Source organism: Polyergus mexicanus, unplaced genomic scaffold (assembly GCF_030449975.1).
Source record: "Polyergus mexicanus isolate NDT 795.1 unplaced genomic scaffold, iyPolMexi1.0 SCAF_11, whole genome shotgun sequence".
Lineage (NCBI taxonomy): Eukaryota > Metazoa > Arthropoda > Insecta > Hymenoptera > Formicidae > Polyergus > Polyergus mexicanus.
Window position 1 is genome coordinate 2202402 of NW_027223331.1, and position 26625 is coordinate 2229026.

The 26625-nt window shown below is 38.3% G+C and overlaps 1 protein-coding gene across 5 annotated transcripts in view; it reads right to left on the minus strand.

Moving 5' to 3' along the window:
- The window catches only part of Pgant2 (polypeptide N-acetylgalactosaminyltransferase 2), a 185143-nt gene that overhangs the window by 97009 nt on the left and 61509 nt on the right, over nucleotides 1-26625 (minus strand). The window contains exon 1 of one of the 5 annotated variants that reach the window (XM_070304307.1): nucleotides 14205-14263. The exons of the other annotated variants lie outside the window; for them this stretch is intronic. The gene's annotated coding sequence lies outside the window, so the exon portion shown is untranslated. Of the gene's footprint in view, nucleotides 1-14204; nucleotides 14264-26625 lie in introns of those variants that run through there. 5 annotated transcript variants of the gene reach the window in all.

Here is a 26625-nt window from a genome sequence, read left to right on the forward strand (position 1 = left end):
TAAATAAATAAATTTATAATAGACTTATTCACTTTGAAAGTATTATAAATGTACAATTTCGAAAATCTGATAAATTCGGTAACTTACAGAGAGTGTTTGATTACATACGATAATATTTTAGTATATAATAATATTTTTTTTTTTTAATCCAACGAAAAATGCTTGTAATAAATAACAGATAATCGCGTATCCATATGTAATCATTTACATATCACATTTGACACTTAACGTGATTCGTCTAAAGTACTTTACGCTGAGCTGTGAAGAGCTACAAACTCGGTTACACGATGCCACGATTCATGCCCGAATGAGCGAGAACATCTTGCCGGTCTACGACCCGATTTAATCTCGCGCAGGGCGATGTATCACGGACTAGTGAGAAATCAGTGTCGAGCCCGTAAAAGCGTAGTTTCTCCCTCTAGTCCTGTCACCCTCACCTACCCATGCCGCGTAATCTGCTAAAAGCAACATATCAACGGAGAAACGCGCTTTATAAACGTTTCGCGGAGTTAGAAGATCCCTCCCTCTCTGGCACTCGTCGAAAGACGGAATCAAATTTGCCGACGCGAGTCGGGATCGATGGTACGTATAATTGAACATGTCGTTTCTCGACGGCTTCCTGATCGTGCAGACTGCGCGGAAAATAATTGTGTTTCATTACGAAAAAAAATCCCTTCGATGTTATAAATTGAAATTGATTATAAATTGAGGTTAAAAACTGTCGATAGAATTCTTGTTGATAAAATCGATTTTAGTCTCAGACACGTACAAGAGCATATGAGATAAATTTCCCGAAAACGCTGCGAAAAGTAAGGGAAAAAAATGAATAATACGTTGCATTGTGTAACGTGTAGTCGGTGCAGCTTCTCCAAATGTCGTAAGAGGTCCGAGGCAGTGAAAGGATCGTCCTCAAAAGCGGCGAGCGGTTCGCCTACGGAGAGCTTGATTATATTGTACTTAAATGATTCCAGTGAAAGGTAATCCAAACTAAGAGTATGGGACTTGGAAATTTGTTTTCACTCGGGGCAGATTGCGCGTTTGCGGCTGTGAGCGAAACAGCTGTTGGCCGTGTTACCTTTTCACTAAAGGTCAGATCGATTAAAGCGATAGTATCTCATTGTATTCGTCATGATAAAAATATCTAGGCTGAATAATCTTTTTTACTTTGCTAAAACGTTATCTATAATTTTCAAATTATATGTTGGAAAAATATTTTATAAAAGATGTTATGTGTTTGTGCTCTGTCTGCATTTCTTCAACTTAATTATAAATATTGTTTTTATAGAAAAATTAATTTTATATGATATAAAAAAAAAGCCATCTCAGTGTCAGACAATCGTTTTGCTTCGAAGCGAATTCTTGCCATGAAGAATCAGTTGCTCCTCTCCTGCCGTTCTTATATTTAGTAATCGATCACTTTCGTGCAATTTCGTAGCACGCGCGCAGCACGCTCGTATAATATTGGATCGCTCTGATTTCGTAGGCACGACGAGATTAAACCGCTAAGTACCTAACAAACAATTGTTTGCGACTCGCCAGCAATGAGAGAGCTCGTTTTTCTCATCTCGGAGCCATACCGGAAACGCAATGTCGCCGTAAGGGGAACATCGAGCGTTGAATTATGCTAGCGCCGCGGAACGCAGTCTATTCCGTAATATAATTGCACATAAGTCGATCGTCTCGCGATGAGGATAGAAAGAGGCGAAAAAGGACGGGAAAATCGGTGGGAAAGCGCGGGGGAAAAAAAACGCGAGCGAGAACTCGTTCCGCATGCGTCGATTAAAAGGATAGCGAAGCGAAGTATTTCTTTAATAATCTCGCGGGAAAAAAGAACGGACCCGATACCCCCCCCCCTCCCCTTCTCCTTCCCGACTCCCTCCTCACCCCCAAGTCACCCCCTGCGATGCAGATGGTGCTGCGAAATTGATTTTTAAACGAGATTCCGAGGCCGATGTCCGAAGAGAGCGCGGAGTAATGCTATAAATTGCATCGGAAAGCTGTACGCACACTTGGAGACCAACGAAGGAAGAGACGACGCGATTAACTTCCATCGGGATATTTATCGTCGCGTAATTCTCCTCGGGTTCGTCCGTCGTGAGGACAGGTTACCGGCATTCCAACGAAATATGGTACTCCCAAGTGACTTCCCATCACGAAGGTTGGATCATCTGGTGATTGAAACCGTTTAATTGCCTTTGCGCGCGCGCGCAATTATCGGAAAATGCAGCGTCATTTCTTCCCTTATTCATCTTCGTTTCCTTTTCTCATCGTGTACTTATATGATTTGTAACGATTCGTAGTCAAATCGTACGTTCATAACTTTGATCAAGAATGAAAAATCCAGTCATTGAATAAGAAAGAAAAGAGCTCACGCGATCATTCGTCGAATTTAGTCTGTTCTTGAAAGAGATCGGGAGAAAAGACCGAGGGAAAAATAAATATTCTCTTGACTGTGGCGGTTGCTAAGCGATAGAACGTATAGTCTCATAGTGAATATTCAGATTTAACGATGTTATCCTTCCGCGCCCGGATAGAAAAAGCTATTGTACACCACACAATCGATGACGTTGGCTTATTCAAGTTCGCACGTTCTCACGGCATCGGCTGAGGGAAAAGAAAAGGCGAAAACGCGTGACAAGATAGGGTCCGAAGAGGTAAAAAAAAAAAAAAAAAAGTTAAGGACCGTGCGATAAAATAGCTGTCGCGATAAACAATATTAATAATCTTGTGACAACAAATGTTCATTCTTCATAAATAAATAATGCGTAAATTATCTTAAGTGAACGGTACCTTTCTCTTCGTAATATGACGATTCGCGTCATATGATGTATAATATGTCATATTATGTATCTTTTTATGACTGCGTGTAAATATTTTATTCTCAATAAAAGAGAAACGCAATGTAATACGAAATCTTTTTCGTAAATTTACCGCAGAATCTCGCGTAGTATATTGAAAATCCGGATCATGATATTGAAATCGGATACTAAATCCATCTAATTGCGCAGACTGTAAATCGTTAATGATAGATATTTCCAATTAGAGTGCAGATCATTATTGTAGCCGGCGCACGCACCGATTATAGAATATAAATGGAATTACAGAATATTCGTCCGCGCGCGTGCTTCGCGAATACAGTGAACGATTACGAGATTTAAGCGCGGCCGACGAAATCGCGCAATTTCCGCGTATAACCCGCCGTGGTCGCGGAATTCCGCGTGTGACAGCTGCGTGACCCGCATACCTCATGTTGCGCGTGTATGTCACGCGCGATTGAAATTTAATTAAAACGTACGCGTGAGAGAGACAGAGGGAGAAAGAGAAAGAAAGAGGGAGGGAGAGAGTACGTTCGCCGTTAATTGAAAATTTCACCGCTTGATTAATCTCAATTAAAACAGCTTGGCAGCACGCGGACCCGCTGCAATCTGACCTCCGTAAGAATGATAAGATCGTAAGGATGTCGTAAAAAACTTTATACTTCACTTTATACGGTACTTTGACTCTCGTAAATAAAGTATGTACCGAAGTCACGGTACTACATTTGACGCGATAAAAATAAGAGATCAGATTACTATTATCGTTGTTATTCCGTAATTTTTCGCGTGAAAGACGCTTTGAAAACGTCCCCGTTGGTTCTTCGGCGTCTGCGTGAATAGAAGAAAAACTTCCATACTTTCTTCGTCCCGTCGCGATTTTGCCAGAATCGAATTTACAAGAAGATCCTACTCTCGTTCTCCGCTATTCTTATACTTACACGAGAAGAATATCCCGCGTGACGCGAAATCGATGAGAAGTATGATTATTGAATTACGGGAGTACCGCCAATTTCACGAGCTTATGGCTGTAACCGATTGCACGGCATCTACGATGAAGAGAGAGAAGATGGGATTTTCTCTCTCGCCTCCTTCTTACGTGTACCTCGCAAAAATTCGTACCGGACAGCTGAAGCGGCAAGGTGATCGTATTCTCTCTACAACTATCTATTCTCCACTTTCTTTCGCGAAAGCCATGCGGCACGTGATGTGAAACCGATAAAGGGCACACGAGGCCGGAATTAATGATGTCTATCATATCTTTGTAATCGATACTCCATCCAAGAGAGACTTGGATAATATATTTTCTGTAACAATATAAAATTGTATCTTTTGTATTTTTTTTCTTTTTCTTTCTTTCTTTTTTTTCACACTCTCGCTATCCATTTTCTCAAGACACTTGAATAACAAATATTATATTTTATTTGAATATCATTCTAACTTTTTATGTAAATATCATCATAGTTTTAGGATAAAATCTATCATAAAAAAAATAAAAATTAACGTATCATATATAGCGTATCATTAACGTAAATCCTATATAAGGAAGAAAGAAGATTAAAACGGGTCGATGTAGATTAAGAAAGTACCGTGATTCGACAAGAAATAAAATACAAACGCTCTTCAGCTTTCGCGAAAAATGATTTCGAACGAGCGAGTTAAGTCGCGCGCGTCCTTAATTCCACCGTAATAGCCTTCGAGCAACTCTTGTCGGATACTATCGCCGTGAAGCGATTACGCAAGTATCGAGGAGCACAACGGGAACATTGAATTCTCCGCGTCGCTTTACGAGGAAGCCTCCAGATGAGAGGAAAGACGAATAGCTGGAAAGATACGTCGAAAGGCATCTTTCCGTCTCTTCTCTTCTCTCGCCAAGAATTTAGTAGATGTTTACGGATCTTGGCGAGGCGTAACGGGTGTGTTACTCGGCTGAATGTTAATAGCCGTCAAGATTACGAGACACGTGGCCTTGTTCGGAACCCGTCGTCCTTGACACATTCGCGGTCTTGCATTCCCGTGCACACCCGTTGCACCGAGGCGGATGCTGAATGACTATTACTTTCGCGACAAAACGTGAATGACAAGGGCGTGAAGGTACTATTACGCAATCGATTATACGCGACGTAACGATTACAATAGTCCAGTCGCACTTGCCAATCGATCGATTAAATTATATCGTCGCGATTTTATAACATATTCGAGTGCAAGTATTCGCGTTTCTCTCGAAATGTTCCCTTGTCGATCTGTTCGGGGATGATTAATCATAATCGATCACAAGTGTGAATCACGGAGAAAGTGACGCGGATATACATGCATACTAGCATACTCGTTCGCCATTGCGGCACCTCGATTTTCATCATAAATGTTTAGTATGCATTTTGGCGATTCTATCGATCATACGAGAGGAGAATAAAATTTCTTGCTTAATCCGAGGAAAAAAAAGAAGAAGATTCGTTGTAGATTTCGTTTAATATTATTACGATCGTAAAGTCTCATTTTTAATGATCGCGTTAATATTCTAAAAGACGTTCACTTGCCTTTCTCATCTGCCACGAATGTATTTATTCGTGACACCGAGCTATTATCAGCTCGAAACTTTCGCGTCTGATCACCGTCGCCGTCGTTTCGCCGGCTTCGTAAATGCTTTTAAGCGTTCTCTCTCTCTCTCTCTCTTAATAATTATTAATTACAGTAGCTTAAGCAATTAACCCGACAAACTAATTGCAATCATAAATCCTTCCGGACGGCGCCGGTATTTCCAAAGAGCGTCACCGTATCTCATATAATTATTACAGCCGCGTGTTGCAACGCGCGTGCGGTATGCACGCATCGGGGGATGCACATCCGATGCGGCATTTAGGGGTGGGTTTTTGCAACGTTTCAGGGTCGCTAATGATCCTCGCGTATATATGCTGCCTGCGCTCGCGAGCGAGACTATTAATCAAAAGCCGAGAAAATATCTTGCGCTTAAAGTGCACGCCGCCGTCGACGTTGATATGCACGAAGCTACATAAGTAATGCGCATAAATATGCACCCTCGAGAGAGAAGGAAGGGAAGGAAAGAAGAGATAAAAGATTATATGCGTGGAATTATATACGTTCGAATACGTACGTACGTAGATACTTATGTACGTAAAACGATATGATGAGAAAGAGGACACTTTAAGCGTGCACGAAGTTATCTAGTCAAAATTAAATTCAAGATACATTCAAAAATTTCTATCTCTTAGGACATTAATATACGTTTTTTAATATTTAATATACTTTACTTAATGCAGTATTTATGCTCGCCTCTCGACAATACAATTTTTTTCTCATACCATTATTGTTGATTAAAGTATAATTAATCAATTTTTTTTTCTCTCACACAACATAGCTAAGCTCATTTAAAAAAGGACGAACAATCGTTAATGATAATACGCATAATAAATTAAGATTGCAACTAGATGTCGTGCTTGTACGTGTCTATTAGTATTGTATGTATGAGTATTGCCGGATAACCTGAATTCGAGAAGAAAGATTTTATTAGCATCAGGTTATAGCGCTGTTGCACGTTATGCGTTATTTATTGCGGTCAATCTCAGATCTTTGTAATGGTCAGGGACGAGGAGAGATTGCCAGTCGCTAGTTGGGGAAGCATTCAAGGCCTCGAACAATGTGCGCGATGATTAATCAAAGTACACAAAACGGTACATAATCGAGGCACATTGGAATTATTCCAGCCCGGCTGATACCTCGCAGATAAGTATCTGGGTCATAATGCTTTCATATTTCGACGATTATATGTAAATTATTCAAATTGGCGGTTGCGCGGCCCTCACACTTTAGAGAAAGACATGCGTGTACGGTGTACATAATGTATGCGTTTCTGATCATGCGAGCGGATAAAGTCCATCCATTAGAGAAGACGTAAAATCTCGGTAAAGGTTGATAAAAAATTCGGGAGAATAAATTTTTATCGTAATCGTTCATGTGTCAACTGTACGTCATTCGTAATGAATTACTTTGCGAGATTGGAACGCTTTAATTCGAGGTAACCAAACGGACATACGTAAATACCCAGATGCTTATTAAAGTTATTCGGCAATAAAAATCTGCACTAATAAAAATGTTTTGTAATCGTCCTGTGATATTCCCGTTGATGCTAAACACTATTGTTGAGGATACCGCGTGCAGCGGTAAAATTAAGCGGCGATAAGCCGCGGCGGCGCTCGTAGAGAAACACGATACGCAACATGCAAATTTTTACATCGGGCGGAAGCGAATAGCGCGATTACCTCCTCCTTTCCTGTGACGAATAATCGGAATGCTAAAAGCGTGTACTGCGCGCTGCGACACGAACGTACGGCAAGAGGAAGTTCGATATTCGCCTACTATTACTTCCGAGAGTTTACATTCTTGCGTACACTCGCGAGGCCCTTGGCGATTGCGCGATTACGTGCGATAAGCGATAATTTATTCTTCTACGTATATGTACGCGTGCCCTTTCAAGACACGTGTTAACGACGTTCGACCCGATAAAATCGCTGCAGTGCGGTTACCGCATAGACCGGTTGAAGTTTGAATGTCACTATCGGCCGATCAATCAGCTGATTTATTTAACCTTTTACGGTTTTATCGTTTCGGGATTATCGAGCATTCTTTGCCAGATTATGTCTGCTCTTACGTGTTTACGATATATGCGAATCACATTCGATATTGAAAATGTCAATCATCAGAAAGCGCGATTTTATAAATAAAAGATATATATAAAATTGTAGGAAGATTTTCTATAAATTCATATATAATTCGCGCTTTTTCAATCAAATTTCAAGTAAAAGATCGATTCCGTTTGAAAATTTCGTCTAATTCACACGAAGAACGTGTAACCTTAATTAATAATTTATCAAGCAAGTTCTTATAAGTCCTCTTTTCTCTACAAAAAGAGATAAACACTGAGAAAGTGACGGCAAAGTTATTTGGAGCATTCGAGGCATTAACCAACTTGAATTTTCTCGCCACGTTAATACCAGATTATTTCTATTACACGGTTTATACCTGCTGAACAAATGGTCGAGCTCTAATTAGTACCAGGGATATAACCTGGAAATACAGCGGTTTCTTACTTTTACTTTCTCTCTTTCTCTTCCCGTGTTTGTTTTCTCCTGTATAAATGAGCATCGCTCGGATCCAAACCGTACGAAATGCTCGCGAGAGAACAAACACGAATAAGTATATAGAGCATTCTGCGAGTTAAGGAATTGGCTTCGGGCGAATTGACGATGATGAGCATTGTTGGAGAACGACACGAGAGATGTTTCACTTTTTACTTTCTTTCCTTCTCACTTGCTCCCCTTCCATACATCTTAATCTTATCTTGTTATTTATTAGAAAGAAGAGAAATTACGACTTTACATTTTTTTTCAAAGAATGCGCGATTAAAAAGAAAATGAAAGACATCCTATATACAACAGTTTTAATCAATCTTTCGCATTAAAGTGCACATTTTCCCCTCGTTTTCTCTATCTTTATCTATTAAATACCGAAGCACACGGGAAAAGAGGATAAAAATTTTTGCACAATGAAAGAATCTTATACAGTAGAAAAAGTGACAATTAATTACACTTTCATTGATCATGTCGAGAATGGTTCATGAACGTACTCGACGTAACGTACAGAAGTATAAACGCATCGAGGCATGAATGTGACTTCGAGCGGCGGGGAAATTAATGACCTCTCAGGTCAATCTGCGGTGATGCATGACCATTTCCTTCGTTAGAGGGAGATGCTGAGGAGGCATCACGAAGGTAGATAAGTTTTAGCCGGATGAAGGTCGACCTCCAATTATCGCCGGTAAGTAGACGAAGGATACAATCTAGACAAATCTCGTGTCTTATGACTTCTATTTTCTTCTCTATCCTTTCCTCTCCTCAACCGCGCGCTTCCTCCCTGTCTTATATCTCTCAGTAATCTCGATTTAATTGCCTCCGTCCCAAAACGGCGAATAAAATAAAAAGATAATAACGGATTAAAAGGCAAAATTCGTGATAATATTACTGTCGTTATTGCACTTCAAGGCTTGATTAAACCAGCTCTAACGCGAGACAATGTCTGCGAGCGCTGCGCGAAAATACTACTTTTAAGCGGACAATGTGAATATAATTATGATTGCGAGAGAAAAGATTCCAAAGCCGCAATTTCTTACTTTAACTGCGACTTCCTGCTCTTTCCCTCGGTTAACACTACGACGATGCTCAAAGTATTGATCGAACGTCGAAATAAATTTGCGGCCGATATAAAAGTAATTTAATGAGCGCATTGGCCCTTTAAAATGATTCATTTGAATACGAATGCAATAATGTAAATCATAATGAAAATGCGATCAAAATTGCAGATAAAATAATGCTATCTACAAATTTTAACAATTTTAATTAAGTTGTTGAATTATGTTTGGCGATTCACTTTCTTTCCGTATTCAATATTTATAGTTTTAAGTTGCATGATTGCATTTACAATTGCGATAATAGAGGACGTATGCTCATTATTTTTATTTTAAGCCGATCCTTTGCGTATTTATTTTAATTCAATCGTGCAATTAACGCTCGTTAATAATTACGAAACACAGGAAAGAAACGTTTTGCACAATTAAATTTTCCGTACACGTTGTAACTTGCTATCAATATGCGCAACGACGGACGCATTGCATATTATTATGATATATATATTTTCTTTTTCATTTTTCTTCTCGTTTTTCCATTTATTCATCGCAACATTTAATGTTTCGATTCTAAGATCTGTAAACGTTACCTCGATTACATATTAATGTTCAATCTTTACGGCTACACTTTCTCTAATTATAGCACATCATTTGTAACATCCTGTTACAACGAGTCGCAAATACAACGCTGGAAACGTGATAATTACGTTGGTAATGATAATCGCTGCACATAATCGCTGTAATGATAGTTTTGATGAGAAAAAAATGAAATATTCCATATCTCTTTTTTCTAAAACAATCAATAAACGTAATAAAAATAATATACGTAATCATTTTTCCTGTAATTTTATTTCAAAATTTTCGTCTATTTGCACAATTCTACTTCACGTAGAATGTAATAGAACACAATATAAGATGGAAGATTAGACAAAATTAATGGAAGAGAGTAATTAGCAAAACGAGATATCGCTTTTGAAATGCAGCGACACGCTCTCAAATTTCTCTTATAGAAACTTGAATTCTTCAAATTATGTCTTGCAAGATTCATCGAATATACAATATATATAATATATGCAAACGCGAATTTATTATTCGCTGATAATTAGAGTGATGACTCATGGTTAAGGCGGGCTATATCTTTCGAAAACCATGTTATCAGAGAAGGCGAAAGGTAAAGATAAGTCTGTCGCGACAATTGATGGTACTACTCCTTTCACGATGCGAATTAACACTCCAGATTAGTCTGCGCCGAATAATAAAACAGGACAGCCAAAGTTACATAGTCCTCGGGGAGTAATATAGAGCAGGATAATCTCCGAGCGAGACTGTAACGAGTTTGTAGCGCGCATTTAATCAGCGATGTTAGTTATAGATAGAACGGTAATTACGATAGGCACGATTTACGTAAACTATTGACTAGAGGATTAACTAGTAAATGGCTTTAATTACAAACATGATCCATATGAAGTATATAACATCAATGATAGAATATTGAATAATAGAAATATAATGTAAATGAAATTGTCCGTTTTGGGAAGAAAGCATATATATTGCTCATTTATAAGCACAAATGAGTATAAAAAAACTTTGAATCTTCAAGGAATGTGTAAAATCCTTTTTATTTAATTTTCTTTTTACGTACAAATTGAAATTTTCCTAGTTTTTTTAAATTAATTGCATGATTAGATTAAGATTATGATAATAATTTATAATCTCCAAAAATATCGTAAATAAATACCATTTTAAAAATTAATGCAATGAAGAAAATTGATAAGACTGTGTAAGTAATTAAATTAACCCGTACATACACATGCACGATACTACATCTCTATCTAATAAGTAAACACTTGAATCTGTCTGTCCTGAATACTACCGGAGATCGATCAACCAACAGCAATCTAGAATTGCGTATGAACATACAACACACATATATGCTTCCCTGATTCTATTAATACAATTTGGAGTATTGGACTAACTAAATCAACTGTACTACCTAATTAATCGAGTCAATTGAATTAATTCGATCTTGCTCAAGGGGATCAAATACAATTCAAATATTATTATGCATTACATTATTTCAAGAAAAATTCTTGTACAATCATAGGATGGTCGTCTCTGATTTTCTTGTATGTCATAAAATTATTCAAAAATGCGGTATAATCTGAAAAATGTGTTTCTTATTAAAAAAAATATGAAAATTTCATCTTTGAAAGAGACAATGTAAAAAAGTTAAATTTTGTTAATTTAAAAAAATTTTTAAATTTAAATTTAAATATAAAAATTTTAAAAATTAGTTTACTACATGTACACGTAACTAATTATTTCTCAGTTAATTTCAAACTATCAGATTTTATTTACGAAATTATAATTTGAAGCTTAATTACCGAGATATTTAGTACGGAATATTCAGCAGTATAATTCAATTTGCACCGAGAAAAAGTCGTCACGGAGTATACACATTCGTGCAGCTCATGATTCTTACGAAACAACCGTATATCACTTATGCGACGCTTGTAACGTTTTATCTTGCGACAAAGGCGTCGAGCGCGGTTGGTGTCGTTTTCACTTTAAAAGAACAATGAGGACTCGAGCTATTTTCTCCACGCGCGTATTACGCAAGAAAGAAAGCTCTTCCTCATCCGTTCTGAATCATAACATTACGAACATTTTAGCGCGATCGTCGGGATCAGGTCGCGACGCCGAATTACTTTCGAGAAACGAAGATACATCGCGCTTCTCGCGATTTCTCGCGGGATATCCTCGCGGCTCGTTAATCTCGGACGTATCCGGTGAAATTTGGCGGATCCCGATGTATTCAACGCCATTCGCTCGGCGTTGTAACTGTTGTCGAGTTTCGTTGCGATTCATCATCATAAATCACGCTCTATCCGGACTAGACAAAATCGGGCATAGCAATTAATACCGCGTGGTATACGTATAACGCGTGTAGATGCTTTCTTGAAATTCTCGAGAAGCGTACCGTAAAATTTCATCCAAACATTATGATCTGGTATGTCAAACGAATAATGGCGTCACGATAATGTACCTCTTTGTTGCAAATTGTAGCATCTACATCCTCTCTCCACTATACTTTTATCCGCGATATTGAAACCTACTACGATAGCGTGATGATTAAAAGCGTTTGCTCGTTGCGCTTCGTAAATGATATCCTCTAAAATCCAATAGTTAAATCCCTAAAGATAGTAAAATTGATTTCCTATGTCTAGAGTGCTTTCTTCGAAAGTATCACGCGCATCTTGCTGCGTTTTTTCCATAAATTTTTTTTTCCTCTTCTTCCTTTCATTCACCTTTTTTGCTTTAATTCCACTCTTTCCCCCATCTGTACTTCTTCGTTATTCTTCCCGAGCTAACCCGGATTCTTTACTTAAGAACGCGAGCCTAACTTCCGCGAGATGCGGCGTGGGATTTTCGCGAGACTATTGGTTCACGAACTCGACGAGAATTTTTGTTCACGATTTTATCACGATTGGCCGCGCTTTCTCTCTTATATTTGCCGAATTTATTCGACGGATCACGCAAATGTGTGAGATCCAATTTGCCATTATAATGGTATCCGTCATTTAGCGGTATATCTACAATGGGATCGCGCACGTTAATCATTTTCAGACAGGTAACGAAAGATCGCGGATTCGTCTATATTCATATCTCACATCTAGACACGGTACTCTTCTTACTGCGAAATAATATTCTCAGGTCACGCAGCGGCGATGAACGCGAAAGCGAAATGCTAATCGCAATTTGCGAGAGAGGATCGTTCAAAAGTTGGATTTATGTAGAGCGAGGAGACGCAACCGGACTTTCGCAAGAATATGAAACGCATTCGTGATACGTCATGCGAATTTAATTTACACATAACTGTATACACGAACATTAAAAGCAAATACACTCTTTTTTACCGCCTGTCATTTTTCGAGCTGTCGTAAGGCTATCTTCCTACGTGAGTGCGATGCGTACTAAACGTCTGTTTCGTCTGGAATAAAAACGGAGCGTGCAGATGCAAAATCTGCGAAAAATTGAAAAACTAAAACATCCACGATTCACAGTACGATGCATTCTCTCTATATAGCTGCGATTTATCGTAACTTTGCTTCGATGCACTCTTGGGAATCCGTATTTTCCGCTATGAAATATAATAGCATGTGTACCCTTGCTTTAATATCTATAAAATTCGCTGTGTTTATATTGTAGACAAAAAAAAAAAATCACAAATTATTTTATCATTTATAAAATTTTAACAAAATGAAATGTTCATCTTTCCTTTTCCAATCTTTTCGTGCAATTAGCAAATAATAAACATCAATGCTCTTAATTGTTAAAATCATATAAAAATATCTGATATTTTAATATTTTATCAATCTACAATACTAATTGTGTAGAGAGAGAATACAAAAGGGGAACGAGATTATGTATTTTTTCGCTTTTTTCTGTCGCAACCGGCGACAAGTTGGCATTTCCAACTGTGCAATTTTCACATATATATTTTTTCACTTTTTCAATATTTGTAAACGCGCATGTAAAGCGCGTGAGAAAAAAAGCGACAAATGCATTTTAACATGAAAATTTTTTTACTGTCTATTTCCTTTTGCGTTGGCGGTTCACCCGAGCGACAATGCACCACCCGCGAAGTTAATTATTTTTCAATTTGTTTGCGGAATTATTCTCCACATTAAAAAGCGCAGATTAAAAGAGCGAGCGAGTTAGGCCGAAACAAAATTCCGCAATAATTTAATATCTCGCCGTAACAGAAATGACGTATTTTCTATGCGCGAGCAAAAGTCAAACGTGCGGCACAAAGAGCGTGAAAAGGCTCGCGTAATTGCATCACGTAATAAAGCTGGTAAGGGAAAAATTGGCGTATTCCCAACTTTGGAGCGGCGTACGTATCTACGATATTTCTGTGACAAGACGCGAGGAACCGACGTTCTCGCGTGCACGTAATTACGCTAGAAAATCGACGTGCCGTCTGTAGAAACGCGGCGCTTGTTTGTTTGCCGTCCCGGATGGCTTCTTTGCGAATACTTGCGGTAAATTGGATTATTATCGCGGTCCGCGGGATTTTCATTGGACAGGCAAATTCAATCGGAGTGCAAATTGAACCAAACGAAAGAATAGATGCAATTACTGCGCGAGTTTACCTTATCAGAAACCTTTCGAATATAATAAATATAACTTACAAAAATGTCAAGCTGAAGTTTTCAAAACGATCGGCGGAGGTAGAAGACAGCTGCTATTGACTCACCTGCAAATATAAATGGATTAATTAATTATTACGATAATTCTTTCTTACTGTAAGTATATTATTCCTACATTTTTATCTCAAATATTTTTTCTCTGAAATATATCCGAGAAATCTTCATATCAAAAATGCAATTTATCTCATTCAGGTTAAATTGCTTTTCTATCGATGAAGATAATTAAATGCCATAACGCGTATCCATCTCCGAGCTGCACGCACGGATTGGCGAATGAGACGGAAAAAAAAAAAAAAAAAGAGAGAGAGAGAGAGAGACTCGAGGAAACGAGCCTTGGTCGAATCGAGCGGGCAGATTCGATTCCCTTGACGCAGTGGGTTGATAGGCATTCTCGATTAATCGTCGCTTCCGTGTGAACGGGCCTTCAGGAGCAACGCGCTACGTGAATCCCCCCTTGATGCGTCTGCGATTGAGACGTCTCCTCCCTTTTTGAATCCCTCGTTAAACCAACCTAATCCACCCTTCTCATAATATGAGCGCCGGTATCACCCGCTCGAGGTCTTCGAGATTCGCTTTCGTTGACGCTCGTCGATTCTACGCATGCGCCCCTACATTATCCAGATATTTTGCTATATTATTAATTTTAAATAATTCAATTTTTATAAACACGAGTTCGAAGGTGATGATGTAACATAGCAATATTTCTTGTGAAATTCGAAATCGATTTTTGTCGGAAAAATTTTTAAGACATTAATATACTTTTTATACTATAAATTATCTAAAATTGTTTAAATTGTTTAAAGAGGTTTCTGCATAAATTAAGTTTTAAAGGCCTTAATAAAATAATAATAAAACCAAATAAATCATTGAGAAAATTAATCAATATATATAATAAATAAAGATAATATATAGTAATAAAAATAAATTAATAATAATAATAAATATTAACGAAATTAATAATCATTATAAGAACAAAATTTTTTTTCTCCTTTGACTATATTACTGAGAATTTGAAATTGCTCTATTTGACAATAATACCGTGAAGTCTACAAGCTTATGTCACCTCTGACGGATTACCTTTTGATGGAACCTTCGTGCATGAAACAAGGTAAGACAGGGTGACGAACACGGGTCTCAAAGACTAGCGAGGTTGATTGACGTATCCCGTTACAACGGCAAATGGGATTCGTGTCTCGTCCGAACGGTATTAAGGCGCCTGAAATGGAGCTGCCGGAGGATCAAACTAATTTCACCTACTTTCGGAATACGAAAGTTTAATTCGAGCAAAAGAGAGAGAGAGAGAGAGAGAGCTGGGCGCCTGCTTAATTTAACGTCGCAGAGTTTCTTAGAACTTAGCATACCGAAATTTTCTGAACATTCGATAATATCGTTGTAATGTAGGTGCCCGATCGCGAAATCGAAACTTTTCGCGACGGAGAAATCGAAAGAGGGGAGCAAGTTTCACCACCATATCCAATTTCGCTCTCCTGGGGTGTCCTTTAATCGATCAGACGGACGTGTAGAACGAACTTAGAATGTACATCAAACACGCTCCCTTTGCGAAACGATAGTATGTCAGCATAGTATATTGCAGATATTTAATAGCAATATAAAAACAAATGTACTTTGATCCAGTTATATTTAATCATCTCGGATAAATCAGTCTAATATAAATTTTAATGAAAAAAACAATGGCCCGTTTCTTTTTAATATTTATATGTAAGTAACAATATAAATATTTTCTATATATAAATATATAATACAAAAAGAAAAATATACAATATAATAAATATAGAAAATTTATTTAAATTTTTATTCGCAGATTACATAGAGTTTCGCGTTAAATGTAGTCGTCATTCTTATTTTCGTCAGAAATTTACAAACTGTAGTCTGATAATAATGCTTTCAGTGCATACTGCGGCGCTTTCGGCTATTCTAAAAACTTTGAAACTTGCAACTTTCGTGGAGCAGGAGTATATCATGAAAATTGTATCTCGCTGCGCGCGCGGATATGGCGGTAAAACGTTTGATCCTTGAAACTGAACGATATTATTTCCGAAACATAAATTTCGCCGGAGGCTCAATCCATCCAGAAGTAACTTGAATTCTTTCGAAAGCGGCAGCCTTTCCGTTCCCTTCGGCGTCGCGATTACTCCGTCTCGCGTATACATGTGATGTGAGAGAAGAAAGGGGCGCCTTCGCGACCTCGCGTCTCTCGCGTTTGCAGACGAAAGTAAAGAGTGGAAACACCGAACCACCACCATCACCGCCACTATCACCGCACGGCGGTTAAGCCTCGGAAAATTGAGTGCGCGCCTCGAAAGAGATGCCGCCCGCTTCGGGTGGCTTGCGAAACTCTCGTTCTTCGCACCCGTGATCCTTTCGTCCTTTCGGCGAGGGAGCGCAAATTCTTCTTCCGCCTCCCTCATCGAGACAGAGATGGAAAGTCTCTCTCTCTCTCTCTCTCTCTCTCGTCCTCAAAGTTGCGGTACAGCTACGCCCGGCGAACTTTGTCGAACCTTTAAACCTTTGGCCCTGACGCCTTCGGGATTATGCTCCCTCGTTACTCTTCATGGACTTTCTTCACCGTTCGTTTATTTTACATGACGATGCTCGAGATTCATCAAAATACCGTAAATCCAAAAGAACAGTTAACCCACTAACCTTAGAATGCTTTATGCCGTAATTGATATTTACATAATTAATTCGTTGACTTACGTCGTCGATAAAGCCGACGCGCAAATAATGCATCTTTATTGGGAAATTATTCGCGCTATGAAGAAAATTTTAATCAGATTTGACAGAGAAAAGCAAAATTTAATCATTGCTTTCGCAGCGTCACGTTCCCTTGGGCGAGCTTCGTAAATTGCGCGAAGGGACGCTAATAAAATGATAAAAAACGTAAAAGATAAATGAGAAGACAATCGTATTTTCAGCGATATCGAATATGTAATTCACTATCTTCGATCGCCTATCATTAGCAAAGAAAAATTAAAAATCGAATTTAACGAGCATAAAGAGTAAATAGAAATTATTGGCGATGAAAAATAAAAAATAGAGAGTAGAAAAAATATAAAAAGAAAATATTAGAAATATAGAACATATATATTATGTATATCCAACGTGTTTAAAAATTACTTGTATCGTTGTTGCATGTCGATCTTCATTCATGTTGCGGGTAAAAAAGTGTCGGAAAAATCAGCAGCAACGAGACTGTGAGATAGATAGAAAGACCAGTGGTTACGGCGGTGCTTCGCACCGGATATGACGTTTATTTTAGACTGATGCACGCTAATGTATTCTCCGTGAGACGTCCGCTAATTATGCGCTATGTAACAGGTCTCGGCTGGTTTTTCATAACAAGCGCGAAAGGTTCATGTCTGCGCTCTACTTAAAAAAGGGTGGGCGAAAGGACGTCTAAAAATATAGTCACCGTGTTTTCCTTCCATGATTGTAACAGGCTCTAAGTCACAAACGAACCTATCTTGCATGCCATTGATATATTTTCAACACATGGACATATTTATAGAAACTTACTTGTGGGAAAATTGTGGGAAAAGAAAAAATGTATAGCGTATGTAGGTTTGCATGCCCTGAGCGTTTTTCTTTCAAACGATTTCGACAAAGAGATTGGCACGGAAACGGACATATTCTTGTAAGAGGTTGAATGTATTTCTCTCCCCCTCTAAGCTGTCGGCAAACGTCGCACAGTCGTTTTAATGAATACTTCAAGCGGTTCCGCGAAATTAGTTTCTGCCGGTAGATTCGTTTCCCACTGACTGAAACCGTAGTCGGGGGGGGGGGGGGGGGGCGACTATCCCGCAGCGTGACACAACGTTGTAAAGGGATCCTAAGAGAGCTCGTGTTTTACGGAGGCAAATACGCGCAACCGAGCTCCGGGTGCATATAAATATTCATGCTACGAGGACGCGATCGCAATTACTGTGCGACGAAGCAATTTTCACGATGACGCTGTATTTTGGGTCGCGCGAATTCCCAACGGGGGCATATCGGCTTGTCGCACCGATGATAATATAAAGTAGCCGTTCCGTAAACAAGCTTTTTTGCTCCCGCCCACATGCGATATTTTACGACCAATGTTTCGAGGGAGTGCGCGCGCTTCGTGTAAATTCAAGTCATCCGATATAATATCGCAAAATTGATCGCGCTTTCATTTGATATACAATTGTACGATATATATAAAAGTAGAAAATAATTGTTGACAATTTTATAAAAAAGATTTTACTTCTGGAAAGAGAGAATTACTTTTCAAATAATCTAGAACTCTGTAACAGTATATTAAATATCAAACGTTTTTTTTTTTCAATAACAATTTCATTGCTTATCACTTAATTAAGCTTCTCTGGAATAAAATTCGCGTAAAATTAATAAAAAATGCAATTTTTTCTTGATTCGTTATAATATTAATATTTTTAATACTTGATATATCAACGCCTTTTATTACTTTTTATTATGTATTTATACATATATAATCATTAAATCATTATGTATTTCGCTAAAGAAGAAAAGGACGTGGATTTTTCAAGAGATAAGTATTCTACGTGTTCATATCTTCTCTAGATCCCCTTACAACTACGTATTAAAAATGATTAAAAGACAGAAACGCGCTTTTCCAGCGTGCGCGCAATTATTTTCAGTAAAACTCGAAACCTCAAGAGTTACGTTTCAACGGCGAACACAGTCCCTGCCAGCCATAAATTAACTTTGCCTTTAAACAAGATAACTATAATATAAGTGACTACGGGCAATGTTGAAGTCCGCGACCAGAAGAGGGAAAGAGAGAAAGCCACTGGGAATGCGCGTAAATCTAAGGGACACAAAGCACTCTACTTAGGGAGCCATGCTATCCGTCCCGATCCTCCACGGGAAACGTGTATTCCTTTGACGACAGACGGGGCTTTGAGGTGTTACGACGGAAGTTGTTTTACTGCGACCCTGAGCGAACGAAACTTCCGGCACTCATCAACCAGACGTCCACGGTGGATTCGACTTTCGGGACAATCGCCGTGATCCAGAGTCCGCGCTCTCACGGCGAAAGTCTCTCTAAAGCCCGTTCGGCAGAGAAATTGCCCTGATTGCATACACTTGAAACCGCAACGCAGCACGAAACATGCACGTTGCACGTTTCCCGTGATTCACGTGGCTTTATGTATTTATCCGTTTAAGGCGCGTTTAAGTACCTCGGCGTTGCATCCTCGTAACCGCATCTGTTCCTTGCATTTAACAATCTTGATAAGTACAGGGAGTATTGTCGGAATAGAGAAAAAGAGATATTCTCACACGTGAAAAATTCAATGATAAATGTATCTTTCGCGATATTATTATACATCGCGTCGATTTACATCGTCGCGGTTATTTATATTTTTCTTGGCATCGCGCGTATTCATCTTTAAGTCACATCGCGACTCGAATAAAGTAACGCATAAAAGCGTATTAATATTCACGACATTAAAACAGCATCGCATGAGATTCCACTAAAAACTTTTTAATTTCCGAGCATAAACATAGTATAAATATAGAACATAAAAGAAGAGAGAAAAAACAACGCGTCGCTGACGATTAATGTGCATCACCTCGTGAATCGTAATCGATATCGTAATATCGAGACACCATTCTCGCGTTATTATCGCGCCTAAGGTGCCATAAAGGAGGCAATAATCGCGCCGAGCAATTTTTGATAGAAAGTTCACATCTCGTTGCAGATCGCGCACACCATTAAGATCGCATGCGTACGCGAATCACCCACTTTCAAGCATGTTTGCGGACGCTCTGGCGGCGAAAGAGAAATCGATACAACGCATCGCGAAGTATGCGCGACGTACGAACCACGTGAGGTAAACTCCGAAGTGTGGCTGGCTACGTGGAATGGTCGGTGTGTAAAGTTCCTCTTATAGGTATACCTCTATCGAAAGTTAGATTACTTTCGTGTAACTTACAGACGCGGACCGCGGTGGTTACCTCTATCTCTCTGGCGATATCAAGTTCAAGCTTCGCGACAGTGCTTAAGAACGAAGGAACAGAGAGCGAGGAGAAGACGAAATCGGCGATCAGACGCGGACAAGTGCGAATTATAGCGCGGATATATGCGGCGATATATAAGATAATGCGTGCAATTTATAACAAGAAACAAATTCTGCTGTAGAATTTGCATTAAATTTCAAAAATAAACTCTAAAATAATCTTTAAAATTAATAAAATGTCAAAAATTAAATAAAATGTTTAAAATTAAATGTCAAAAATTAATAAAATGTTTAAAATTAAATAAAATGTCATTTTAGTCCGTAACTCTTACGATTCTCCTTCTCAATCTCGAATATTAAAAAGGACTTTTCGATTTTTATTTCACGTAATAATAGGGGTTACCTTTTATTTATATAATTGCGTCTCTCTTTCTAAAGCTTTTCAACGAAATTCAACGAGAACAATATTTAAAAATTATTTTCTTATAAAAAAAAAACAGTTAAAACAGCATTAATATTTTTTACGTGTTTTTGCTCTTATAAAATATTGCCTAGTGCAATATTTTCTTTAAAAAAGTGGAAAAAAATATAAGGTCATGGGCGAGCGTTAAATCATCGCTACGCAAATATAGACTTAATTCAGCGAAATTTCGCTCTCGCTAGATTTGTCGGTCGCGCTCGCTCGCCGGAGGATTTTGAGCCCGGCAATTTCGAGGCAATTATAGAAATTGTGGCAAACTTTTCTCATCAGCCGCTTAGATCACATTCTGTCTCGGCGGCTAATTGACGCCAATTTCCCGACTTGTACTTCTATTTACGGTAATTACGCGTTTTTTGCCGGGCGTCGCCGCAGACGTGCGGGTAAATTTTAAGAAATATGGATTTCTAAGGATATCGTTCGCCGACCCTTTTCGTTCTCGCGGAAATAATCCCTCGGTATCTACCAGACGGCGGATTAAGAATAAACTCGTCCTCAACTCCGGAGCGGATAAGAGAAAACGGATATCGCTTGCCGGAGGATAAGCATCTGAAAATGGGACCGATTAAGCGAAAGCTGTTCCTTGCTCCGGATCCCCTGCAAACGAACGAACCAATTAGAATCGTGCAATATTGAAACGCTCGATCTAGATGGTCACTTATGTACCGTTTTCCACGTGCTTTGAGCATTTAGTTGTAGACATCTATTCGAATAAAGAGTAAATAGTAGGATGTGTGTCTAATTTCTGCTAATGATAAAAATTTCTCAATAAATTTAGAATATAAAAGAAGGAAAGAGATATGCAAAGACTTTTTTTCATCTATATATCTCTCGTTTTGGCAAAAATTCAATGTATAATACATTTGCAGATATATTAAAAGTTTCTTCCATTCCTATTTAAATAACTGAAATTACAGGCGTTTCTCGACCATTTCGTACAAAATTATTGCAATCTGGATGATCATCACACGCCACTTACTCCTTTTCACGAACATCAAATCTGCTTTCGTGCATAATAATCACCATTTGATGATAGCGTTTATCGTAATTGTCTATATCATCTACCACACACATATATACATAAATTCTATGTTTGGAGGCACCGCTGACAATTTCCGTTATGCGGTCAGATTGTCTCTTTCAGTAGATAAGCAAAATAAAATCTCACCGAAAAATCGATGTTATAAAAATAAATGATAAGGCAATATATATATATATATATATATATATATATATATATATATATATATATATATAATATATTGTTTCCACTACCGTGTGCCAACTTTTTTTCGACCAAGCGATCTCCGCGTTTCTCTCGATCGAGAGAGATTCTCCCATCCGTGAAGGGATTGCATCGCATTGAGCTTCCCATCGATAAACCTGGCGTCGGTCGGATCGGACAAACACCGCGAAACACAATGGCTAGCGCGCCCGGCGAGTCCGTCCGGCGAGGTCGGAGGACAGTCGCCCTTTTTGCGGAAAAGTCGGGGTGCGGTAAGTGCCTTATGTGCCGCGGGAAATCTCCCCGGTTTTAACGGCACCGGCCAAAAGATTGCCGGGGACCGTAATTGGACGAGCGCGACCGCCATTTCCGGTCCAATAACTACCACGGTTATGACAAGACAGCTGCTGTTTCGGAGAGAACTTCCGGACGAAGCCGGAGATAAAAAGAACCGGCAAGATACATGTATTCCGCAGTTGTGCGGCCAACCGTCGTCTCCTCTCTTATGCCGTTGTGTGTGCATACGACATATGTAAGGTAACGATACGTAGACGCACCTGTGCTTGGAGGTATAATATCTCCGCGAAGTATCGCGCTGCTTTTCTTACAACAAGTATTTATTGTAATGAACCTTACGTATTGCAGCGTGCAATCTCTCAGTGTGTGCACTGCATTTCGGAATTGAGATAATAGAACCTACCATCCGTGATCGGAATTACGTTTCTCGCTCAAATAAGGGAGGAACTTAGAGAAGTATAGATCCGCGCGTTTTTTTTTTTTCCTAGGCACAATCGGATAAGACAAAGTTTAATGTCCGCATCGTGGTAAGATTGCACGATCCGCACTCGCTCTCGTGTATTTTCAATCAGACCGGCAGCTCTGTGGAGGTATACGAGCGAGAAGATACAAGGGAAACTCGGTTCCGGTCGAGAAAGCGGCGCGCTGAATCCCATTACTCCGTCGTGATTTTCCCGGTCGGCGGAGATTCGCGGCACGACTGATTACGGCGAAACCAATCGGGTTTCTCCATCAAGGCATCTCGAGATATAACGGCAACCAATAACGATCAGTCGAAACGAGTGTTGTCGAAACGAGCCGATTGGTCGTGGTTGAAACGATAGCATCGCGCGCTATCATATAAGAATAATACATATACGAGGAAATAAGTGACGAGTCTTCCGATATAAAGAGAAGATAAAAACGTTCTCTAGATTCTACAGGCTTCATTATAAACTGCACTACACTCTTCCTCTTTTTATATTAAACAAGTGCAAATATTAAATTTTTTTACACACATATTCATGTAAAATGTATAATTTTTGTTTTATTTATGCTCTTCTGGATTAAGTCCAAATTACAAATAATGAACTGGACTACAAAAATTATAAATATCTCGCTGCGAACAATTTTTGTATCGTTACTTGCTCGAAATGTCGAAAAATTGCTTCTCCGACAATGGAATTTTTATATCGACGATAATTGCAATATGCGCACGAACTTTTTTTGACCGTGTATGATTCCATCATTAATTCGTTTGTCACTACGAACGAGATTTTTTTTTTTTTTTGTTATTATTTTTATATTATTTTTTAATTTTTTTCACATATGAAAATCGTCACCAAACAAAAATAATTCATATTTCACAGAAATTCAAAAACTCAAAAAAATAAAAGAATTGGTATGCAAACAACAAACAAATTTTTAATTTTTTTTTCGCTAAACAATACATTATACAATAACTTTTAATAAATTAATTTTTGAAAAATTATTGAAAATATTTAAAAAAATAAGAAAAAAAAACTCGTAAAATTGTATTTCAGAATTTCTAAATCAAATAAAATATTTTTGTTAAAAGATAAAATCTTGAATTAAAATAAACCATAGTAATAGTTAGTATATAAATATTTAGTTTTCCGTTAGTTAAATATCGATTAGCATAATAGATATTATTCAGCAAGCATTTGCGTAACGTGTTATTCGCGAAATAATCTTAAATTTAATTGATCCTGAAGAAATTGCACTCTCGTTATTTATAATTAATTTCATGCGTAAATGAAATTCAAATTGCCAAAATAAAAGTACTGACATCATCGAGTCCTAAGCTATTGTAACAGTGAGACGATAGGAAATTATTGACACGAGTCGTCTTACTGTTACCCGATAATTATCTCGATTCAACGAAGAATCGAAAACGATAGAGTCTATCGCACGAGATATTCTCGCAATGGCTGAAACGAGAGATATATAATGGTGAAACTTCGCCCATCAAATTTGGCTAACTCTCGCAGAAATTTGCCAGATAATGTTCTGAAACAACGTGACAGATTGCTATCGAAATACTCCCAGACAGAGATAAATTATTTATCTATTAGCTTCGAGAAATACTTGCTTTGGCACAAACAATTATTAGGAGTAGAGTTTGAACAACTTGAGTGAAATTTAGTTGGATGATAAATTATGAATTAATAAAAATCACAAAAATCACAAAGAATATAAAATCCGATACTAAATTCAGTAAATTTATATTCATAAATTTAAAAATGTTCCCTTTATAAATTTAGTAAAAACTCTCCGCGGTTTTTCGCTCGAAACTTTTTATTCGCGTATTAAGCAAACGAAAGAAATCAATTCGGGAAATCGTTAGGATACTGCATAGTTTGGGTGAAAACGGATTTCAACTTTTCAACTTCAACTGTTCGCGAAGATGAGACTGTAAATACTTTATCGGTCACATAGATTTAAACGAGCTAGCCTCTCGTATCGATGAAACACTAAAAGAGAGGTCGAGAACCTTCTCCCTTTCTCGACCATCGACGAGGGATCCTGCGGAAGTTCGTATACCATCAACGAGATTCCAGACACTCAAACTTCACTCGTGTCGAGGATCTATTATTGGATTCTCATTCTGTCTGTCCTGAACGCCTTGGTCTTACAGGAACTTTGAAGGTACTCGAAGCAGTGATTGTAAATCAGATTCTCCTTGTGACATTGCATCCTCGAAGAAACGCTTTGACAGAATTCGTAACCCATGGCTATGTTACGGATTATGTAACAGTCACCGGATTATATAACAGTCAACTATATAATATGCTATATATATAACTACCACAGTGACGTTTCTCGCGTAATTAAACGAGGAAATCTGACGGAGAACCCCATGAGTTTCTAGTAAGTTTGGCTCGATTAAGGTAGAGTTTAAATTTTAACATTTAATTATCGCTCTTTAATTTCAATTATACAAATCTTTTGAAAAGAAGGTGAAAAAGAGTGATAATTAAATATTTAAAAAATTTATCGTGTGTGTGAATGTTATTACTTTAGCTATCCGTGACGTCAATGTTTTAGGTAAAATATCGATGTAAAATATGATCTATGCTTAGCTTAAATATTTATATCATAAAAAGCGTGAATTCAATGATCGATCGCAGGATTAAAGATGCATTAGCCGGGCGTAAAATCTTGAATCTTCCATCTACTTAAGTAGGACAAGCAGTAGACGTTGGCATGTTCTCGATGGATGCATTAAAATCGCCACGTCAGATAAAATTTCCCGGAGTCTATTAAGACCGCGCGTTCTGCCGATAAGAGGTAACCTTCATCGACGGACGGCGATAGGGCGATAGTTCCTTGACGGGGTTACCATCCTCGTCTCCGGCGAGAAAGATTCCCGCTGAGCTATTCTACGACGGCGTCCTCGTTCTTTGACGAGGTCGAAACACGTCGTTATCGTTAACTCGCGCCGTTTTCGCCGCAATCTCACGCCGCGATAAATGGCAACTGCGATCTACGAACGAGAACGTGATACGCCTTACAGAAGAATCGTTTCCGTGCCGGGTTTATTAGAATGCTGATTACGGAGAGAAGCTAGAGCGCAAGGAATCAATGCGTTCCAGAAACTTTGTGCTCCGATACTTTTACTCGAATTCTTTAAATAAGATATCTCGAAGGTGCTATATTTACCAACGGTCAATTAACAATCAATCTCGTTAGCCAATTTAAACATTGAGTTGTTTTTGTACTAAATACTAAATAATTTAAATTAAGATTCCCTCCTCTCTCTCTCTCTCTCTCTCTCTCTCTCTCTCTCTCTCTCTCTCTCTCTCTCTCTTTCAGACAAATTAAGTAGTTTACACACGTTGCATTCGCACACAGTTGAAAAATTTGTATTAAATTTAATATAAATGTTAAATAACAGCAATATGTATTAAATTAATACATAAATGTTAAATATTTAACGCAAAAATTTTAACCGGCATATTTTTAACAAGAAAACGAATTTTCCAACTGTATATTATATCGCAATGTCTTAATATAATTTTTCATGTTAAATCATCCGAGCTAAATAAACATTAAAAAATTATTTCTATACTATCGTTGGAACTCAATGAAAGTTTCTTCGAAAATGTCTTATTGGCGTGGAAAAAACGATCGAAGCGATGCGTCATTCGATACGAAGAATCGCATAGATTCACTCGCCCGTCTATGAACAAACAACAACTAAGTTCAATGTTTCGAAACTTCAACAAGCTGACGGAGCCGCGATCATGTGACTTTGGCAACCGCAATGTGACATTACCCGGAAGGATTTCACGCTTTTACGAGTGCGAGGATAATAGGGCCAAGTCGTAGCCATCCACTCCGCGGTCTTGGATTCGCAAGACCGATAAAAACTCCAACATCGACCGAAACTGTACAGTTTAGTTACGGAAAAGCTTCGTG